General features: G+C 39.9%; 1 long non-coding RNA gene across 1 annotated transcript; it reads right to left on the bottom strand.

The window, feature by feature from the left end:
• Window positions 1-2,113: 2,113 nt before the first annotated feature.
• Window positions 2,114-8,483, bottom strand: LOC114139753 (uncharacterized). The gene is made up of 2 exons (XR_003594505.1): window positions 4,219-8,483; window positions 2,114-3,097 (listed from the first exon to the last, which is right to left on the bottom strand). It is a non-coding gene; the product is annotated as an uncharacterized LOC114139753 (long non-coding RNA).
• Window positions 8,484-8,678: the final 195 nt, after the last annotated feature.

The raw sequence follows: 8,678 nt of genomic DNA, 5'->3' as shown, positions 1-8,678 counted from the left end.
TGCATTTTAACTTTTTCCCTCATGCTCTAATGATAAGTCGGGCATGAGTCAGGGTGATAAGGCTAAATTGCTTTTTTTTTTTTGTGTTCCCTAATTAGTTCAGTCTGAACATAATTGATTGTTAGTGTGTTTTTTTTTTTTTTCCACTACCTAATCAGAAGTCGGTGGTTTCTCTGGCAGTGACGTAATCCTCCGTTGAAACCATGTTTGCGGTTCGCAGAGCAGCTCGTTCACCGCGATGGAATGGGCTGGTCTCTTAGCTAGACTGATTCTGTCAGACTGCTGTTCTTGGGCAAACCTGCTGAACTCACATTGACATTTTCAGAAATGTAAGCTACTCAAAGGGGGAGTATCATGTAAACCTGACTTTACTGAGCTTCACATCAGGTTATAATGTTATTCCCTCATCAAAAACACACCTGGAGGGTTGATTTGATTCCTCTATGCATGTTTTAAGAAATCCTTTAATCTCCATGGCAACCATTCACTTGTACAAAATGCCTGGATGGACTTAGCACTGCCCTCGAGGACGAAGCTCCTCCTCTGAGCTTCAGTTTCAAAGCTTCACCTTCACAGAGCAGTCCTGCCCCACTGGGCTCCTTCAGACTAGCCAGCAGCAATTAGCAAACACCTGGTGGAGCTGCTGAGCTCATTATATTCGCTGCTTCTCTGTTAGAGGAGCCATGTTGTGATGACTTCCTGAAGGCGGAGTTTCAGAAAGAGCAGGAGCTTCTTAAAGAGACAGAGGCAAAATTTCAAGGTGTTAAATTACTAAGTCAGTTTTTTAAAGTTATATAAACAGATTTGAACAATAACTGGAGGTAACATAGTTACTTGATCGTGTTATGCGCCTAGAAAATACATAATACTGCCCCTTTAAGCAAGTGAAAGATAAATTGCACCATCTGGAAACATTTTGTAAATCATACTGAAGTGTTCAGACACGTTGAACTTTTCACGCTTCACATTCCAACCTGGAGCTTCAAAGCATTTTGAGATTAACTGGAACAAAACAAAGTATTGCATAATTGTGAAGTGGGAAGGGAGAGGCATACATGCTTTTCAAAACTGTCCAAAAATCTGAAGTCTGGATTGGATTTGTATTCCACCCCCTTTACTGTGCTACCCAAAAATAGAAATTAACAAACTGTTAGTGTCCAGAAGAACAAACGGCATCATGATGGCCAGGAAACGCAGCAGACATCCACGGCGAGAGAGGCAGAGAAGGTCAAACACAATACTCCAAATCGTCAACAGTAAAAGTTTGGCTCAACTGCTGATCTACCAAGACATGGCCGTCCAACTAAACTGAAACTCTACAGAAGGAGAGTATTAATCCAGGAAGCAGACAAAGAAGACCAGGCAAGTACTTTATCCTCTGGTTGTACATTTCAAATGTCGATATTCTGCTAATGTAAAATATATATCTATATATACAGTACAGACCAAAAGTTTGGACACACCTTTTAATTCAATGAGTTTCCTTTATTTTCATGACTATTGACATTGTAGATTCACACTGAAGGCATCAAAACTATGAATAACACATGTGGAAATATGCACTAAACAAAAAAGTGTAAAACAACTGAAAATAGCCCTTATATTCTAGTTTCTTCAAAGTAGCAACCTTTTGCTGTGATTACTGCTTTGCACACACTCTGCATTTTCTTGATGAGCTTCAAGAGGTCGTCACCTGAAATGGTTTTCACTTCATAGGTCAACCTGCCCTGTCAGGTTAATAAGTGGGATTTCTTGCCTCATAAATAATCATGAAAATAAAGAAAACCCATTTTAATTAGGTGTGTCCAAACTTTTGGTCTGTACTGTATATATATATATATATATATATATAATTCTGCAATTGTGATGTTTCCATTAAATTTGAAATGCAATTAAACTCACATGAATAAGTTTGTTCACGTGGCAAATCACTATAAAGCCCACCACTCCAACATCCTCCTCCCACTTCCTGTCGTTTTCTTCATCTTTTCCTCCATTAGTAACATCCGGTTGTTGATCACATGACTCCTGTGGCGCGGAAAAAGTATTTCCATTTCAGTTTTGCGAAATACGCTATTTCTGATACAGCCGCATATCCATCTCTTCCTAGGGCTTTTTTTTTTTTTTACATTGCCATGTTGCCATTAAGCAAATTTATTTTTGTAATTCCAACTTGCGCAAGCTGCCGGTAGGCATGCGGCAAAAGATCTGCTGTTGGCAAATGCCGGTTCTACGTAGTGTTTATTCATGTGGTCTGGACAAAAATACATGCCATACTTTTCAGATTTATGCTCGTAAAATAATGCGAAAACCCCGTGCTGCTTTCACTGAAAATCAATATGAAATACAGAGGTCTGTAGCTGTAACATGACAAAATGGGAACAATTTTAAAAAGCGCTCTTTGTAAAGTAATGCGCTAAACCTTTACACACTTCGTGGCATCAAGTGCCGCAAAAAGAACAAAAAAAAAAAGTATTAATTAGGGACACAGAAGCAGTGTTAATAACGTAACATCACAAGAGCTACATGTTGTTGCTCTTGATTAGAAAAAGAGGCGACGGTTTTCAGAAAAAGAAAGAGAACTTCTCCGTCTGTCCACCGGCGCACAAACCGTCAGCTGTTGTCTGAACCGTGAATCGCCTCCTGCTTGTTTGAAAGCCGCTTAACGTCCGCGAGGAAGCAGCGCGTCTGCGGTGCCGAGCAACTGACACCGGAAACACTTTAGGACGTGCGCGATGACGCTGAGCGGGACATTAATAGCCGCGTCGCTGCGGCGGGAACACGCCAACATGACCTCACATGTTCTGGAGAAAAGTCGACAAGCTCTCAAGAGGACCAGGCAGCGCACAGCATATGTTCATGTTTCCTTTTCTCCTCTTCTGACTCGGGCCGAAGCAGGCGGCGCCTGGTGCCGCAGAGAGGGACTGTGGAATGACACATCCCGGTTCGGTGTGGTCGTTAACAGACCGCGCCTGACCCCACCCTAATGTAATGACGGGTTGGGCTGGCTGTGAAGTCTAACAGGCTTTAAAATGCGACTGTACAGAGGTGTTTCCTCGAAAAAACTAAATCCCCACACATACTGCTCCGTGGACCACTACAGGAGAGAGAGAGAGGAGAGAGGGAGGAAGCGTTGGCTAACATTAAACGAGTTAAAAGCAATTTTTTTTTTTTAGCTGCTAAAATGTGTTTAGCTTGTTTAATATTTGTAAAAGTTGTACTTTTACAAAAATCAAAGTCGTTTTCCTCTATCTCTGTTAAAACCGTCATGGTGTGACAGTATGAGACAGACAACTTGTGAAAACTGTTTTCCTCCTCCGCCTGCTCCCTGAGCTGCTGCTGCGCTCTGAACAAACGCACCTGGACGAAAACAACCAATCAGAGGCAGGAGGAGGGTCTTAGCGCTGTCGATCATCCTACTGTACACACTGCTAAATGTGGAGAAACAACGTAGCCTTTTCGGAAAACTGTTTATCCGCCGTCATCGGTGGCAATGCTATTTAGCGTTAGCATTCATGACGGGCTATGCTGAGACCTAGACCCTCCTCCTGGCTCTGATTGGTTGTTTCTCATGGCTTGAGCGGCGTATGGGAGAAGGCAGAGGAGGTTGATTTGTTTTTCACAGATTATCTGTTTTATGCTATACTATCACAACATAATGATATGTAAAAAAGTTTTTGTAAGAGTTACATACTGTAACTCTAAGCGTGGCTTTTACAGACTGAATAAATACTGATTTATGGATCAACAGAAATGGAAATACAAAGAATGACAAGAAAATAACCAAATCCTTCCATCCGCAATCAACAAGTGAGAAATAAAAATAATTTAATAAAACAGTAACGAACAAATAAGGAAAATATGTGATGTAATTCATTAAATCGTGCTAAATCACTTCAAGCACTTTTCTACAAATAATGTTTATATATTCTATACAAGTGAACAACAGATGATTAGCACATCAAGTTTGTTTTGGGGCCTCGTACTTTTGTTTCAAAATGCTGGTTACTTACATCCAGCCACATAAATAAATCTGTTATTGATTAATACATTTTGTTGTCAAGGAAATTTTTTGTCATAAACACTCCCCCCCCCCTCCTATTTAATTTAAATCTACTTGCAAATGAACTCTTTTACATTTCACATGCCTTCCTGCTTACGTTTACATACCAACACTTAGATTACTGTTATTACTTTAGTGAGACACATAATACTTACTTAAGGTGGACTGCAGGACTCTCTGTGATGGATTGCTGAAATGTCCGAGTCCACATTTTGACTCCGACTACTGGAAGAGTCACAGACAATAAATGATGGATGGATGGCCACACGTCTGATGTTATGGAGTCACATTTTCTGAAAGCTTACCGCAATCAAATAAAAAAAACAAAACAACAACAAACATTTAAATCACGTATTATTAATGCAAGTGCAGAATTCACAGGAGACCTTTTTATGAACCAGGTCAAAGTGCATCTGCAGAGCGGCGTTTTCTCTCCTCGGTGAAACCACTGAAGGAGCTTCTACTGCTATAAAATAATAATCATTATTATTTAATGTAGAAATAAAATTGGTGATTCCGCGTTTGTTTTCCTCTCCGTTCTGCGGCGGATGGACTGATTTTTACGCGGCTCCCCTGACCAAACATAAATTAAACAAATTAGGACAAAAACCGTGACCTATAAATTCAAATCCGCTCACAAAAAAAAATGTTACACGCAACACAAAGGGATAGTCTTTTCTAAGCTTTCTGAGTTTCTCCTGTTGTCATGGTAACCAGGAGCCCATCCACTCATTGACATGTGAAGTTCACTTTGGTGCACCCAAACCTGCTTTTAAATGTTGCATTAAAAAAAAAAACGTGTTTTGAAATGAAGACTGACTTAGATCCTGTTTGGCTGATGAGAACCGATACATTTGTTTGTAGATTTTCTTCAAAATTACAAGCAAGCTGGACGTCATTTAGCAAGTTCTAGATCTATGATCTGGTTCCCATAAAAAAACAACAAAAAATTTGGAGTTTCATTAAAATACCTTAAAAAAAATGTAACATTTCTGGCGATTTTAGTTATTAAAAATTTGACTTTTTTTTGGCCCGTCGTCATATTTTTGTTGACAGTTGTGGCCTAAGTGACAACGTCTGAACAAAACGTCTTTTTTTACCCCTGAAATGAACCAAAGTGTTTAAAACTAGGACAGAATTGAATTCGAATACGTGCGTTTGACTGAATTGGACCTACGTCTGCGTATAAAGTGGATCAGCTTGTCTTGGAAAGTGCATTGAAATGATGTTTGCTGTGAATGTGAGTTTTCCCATGTATGAATGGTGCAAATTTATTTTAAAAAAGTTTTCTTTTTTCCCCTGTAAACCGTATGTTTTACTGTAGATCGCAACATTTAATTGAGTTTTTCTTTTGAACAGACAATAATTTTAACTTTAAAAACTACAACAACAACAACAAAAAAAACCCAAACGGTGAAATGATCTTGGTTTATTCTTGCTTTGTACTTTCCAGCGAGTTAGAAAACAGCCTGGCCTGCTGCTCCGCTTGCAGGCGGGAAACCTGCGTGGGAAGGAAGCCGCGCTACGGTTTATAATCACTTCCTCTTGCTATGACAAGTTAAACCTGCAGCTCCGAGCAGTCCGCAGAGTCCAGTTTTTGTTTAGCGTCTCTCTGCACATCCATCCTGCTTTCTGCAATACAAACAACACGGGAGCTGGTCTTGTTTTTTTTTTTTTGGGGGGGGTCACTTCCTTTTAAAATCCCAGTTAAATTAAAGAAACAATAACATGAAATGGGACTTCCGACATGTAGCCCAAAACCCCCGAAGAGACCCAGTGATTAAACGCAAACGTCAGGATTTTGAAAAACCGGCTAGCTGAATGCACACAAGCACACTACTGAGTTGCACCGTTTCTGTATATGCCATTTCAAAACTTGCTTTATGCACAGGGCGAAAGAATAAGCGAGAAAGTCGTAGCGACGCGTCACATTCCAAACAGCGGATCGGTTCACGAACTAAGAGATGGCAAATTAACACATTTTTATAAACGTGGCACCAACACAGGAACACACACACACACACACACATCTGTACAGCTGTCAGGCTGAGTCACACACTTAAAGCTACCAGCTTTACAAAACGAAGCAGACTCCGCTCGTAAGAGTGAGAAAGAAAAAATAAAAATCAGCCAGAATTAATTTAGTTCATCAGATAAACACCCAAACAGGAACGATCAAGAGTTAAAAAGAGATATTTATAGCACAGCTTCTGAAAGGACAGTGCATCTTTAAAGGGATAGTGGAGAATTTTTCAGATGAGGTTCTGCTGAGAAGTAATGAGTAGTTAATGTCTTGCCTTCTTCGGCATCTTCTCTTGTCGTGAATCCGGATTAGCTAGTCTAAGAGGCTCGAGCTAACGGTTCATCAGAGAGGAGCCGAGATTAAAAACAACCTCTGTCTCAAGAACTCTAGAGTGGTTTACGCAAATTCTGTTTTATGAACCATGTAAACATTTGTCATGTTTACATTGGGACATTTTGAACACCAAAGTCAAAGATTATTTAAACAGGAAATAGAGACAGGAAGTGGCGCCGCACCAAAGATCTTGCTGTGTGAAACGTATTGAGAATAAAACATTTCTATTAAAGGGGCGGTATCATGCAAGATCAACTTTTTTGTTTAGCTTTATATCATGTCAAAAACAAACCTGGAGCGTTGCCTTGATTCCTTCGTGCATGTTTGAGAAATCCTTTAATCTCCATGGCAACCATTCAGTTGTGCAAATCGCAGGGGTGGACCTAGCTCCGCCCCCTCAGAGCTGCAGTTTCCGAGCTTTCGCCTCGCAGGGCTGCCCTAACCATCGACTCTCCCACTCAGCCCCTTCAGACTAGCCAGCAGCAGTTAGCAAACACCTGGTGGAACTGGGCATCAGCTGAGCTCATCATAGGAGCTTCTTCTCAGTGAAACTTTGGTAAAAATGTTGTTAAAGGGTTAATGGAGGAGCCATGTTGTCATGACTTCCTGAAGATGGAGTTTCAGAACGAGCAGAAGCTTTTGAAGAGACAGAGACCCAATTTCAAAGCGCTAAATTACAAAGTCAAATTTCTTTTAAGTCGTATGTGATATTTATAGCGTTTTTATAACAGCCAAAGGTTCTGCACTTGCTTGATTGTGTTATAAAATGACACCATGTGCCTGGAAAAGTCATAATACTGTCCATTTAAGAGTAACTGTCCCGCTAAAATGTGGTTGGAGTTTAGTGAGTCATTCTGGTTTGAACTTCTGGGTTATTTTTTGTTGCTTTTCATTCTTACATTTCAATATTTTGATCACTTTAATTTCGGGTCATGCTTAAAGTTTCAGAGGCTTATTTCGTTTCCCTGATCTCACCGTTTCCCCAGTGGATTCATTCCACACCAATTAGTCATTTTCCCTCAGCTCCTTCAGTCTCTAACAGATGCAACCCTGCTCCCTCCCCCCCAATAGTCCCTCTTCTTGGTTTCTCTGCTTCCCGTCTTAGTCCTCTCCTTGTTGGATTAAACTTTTGATCTCCATGTCTGCCTGTTATTCCTGCTGTGGTTCATTTAATTCTCCTTAGTTTACTACTATAACTCAGATTCATAACAAATGTCACCTCAAGACACTTTAAAAGACCCAACAGACCCAGTTTATTTACAGAACAATGCAGTCAGTCCAATCCAATTATGAAATCAAGTTAAGAGTTATACATCCCAGCTGGATCCCAGCTCTAAGAGTGTTTTTAAGTTTATCTATGAACCTGCCTTCATCATGCCTGGAAAAGTCACAAAGCTCTTTAGACAGAACTTGTAGAAGTCCATGTTGGTTGAATCCGGCCCACCATAACTTTTAATGTGGCCATCTAGACTAAACAGACACATGGATATGAACAGAGCCTTTAGGATAATAGTTGTGGGCTTCAATATTCTTGTATCAATCAAATCAAAGCAGTTTTTGTCTGCAAAGTCCCAAATTACATCTATCTGGCCCTCCAGTTTGTCACCTTCCAGAGATCGCAGAAATTAGCGCAAAAGCAACATATCCCCCGCATAATGCATAATTGTGAGTTTATTGCAAATATTTCACAAATATGGTCAAAAACATCAGGTATAAGTATTGCCAATGTGGCAGTATTTCTTACTGCCACGTTGGCAGTAAGAAACACCAAGGCTGGAAGTAAGGCTCCAGCCTTACTTCATGTCAAGTTGAAGTATGAGATCAAAATTGGGAGTAAGAAAAAGTCCCATTTGTTGTCATGCATCAAGACAAATATTGCATAATTCATTGTAAATATCTCTAAAGTAGCTTAACAAATTCAGTTATTTCAATTGCAAAAACAAACAAAAAAAAAAATCACAAACACGACTGAAAAATCCAGGAGGGAGGAATCGATGTGAAAACATTTCAGTAGTATTTAGTTTTATAGCACAATCAAGTAACGACGTTACCGTCAGTTGTTATGAAAACACTATATAAAATATGACTAAAAATAAACTTTACTTTGTAATTTAATGCCTTGAAATTGGGCCTCTGTCTCTTTAAAAACTCTTGCTTTTCATGAAACTCCGCCTTCAGGAAGTCACCACAACACGGCTCCTCTATTAACCCTTTAACAACATTTTTACCAGTGTTGCATTGAGAAGCAGCTCCTATAAT

This window comes from Xiphophorus couchianus, chromosome 23 (assembly GCF_001444195.1).
Source record: "Xiphophorus couchianus chromosome 23, X_couchianus-1.0, whole genome shotgun sequence".
Taxonomy (NCBI): domain Eukaryota; kingdom Metazoa; phylum Chordata; class Actinopteri; order Cyprinodontiformes; family Poeciliidae; genus Xiphophorus; species Xiphophorus couchianus.
Note: the sequence above shows the minus strand (reverse complement) of the source record. Positions and strands in the feature narration are given on the sequence as shown.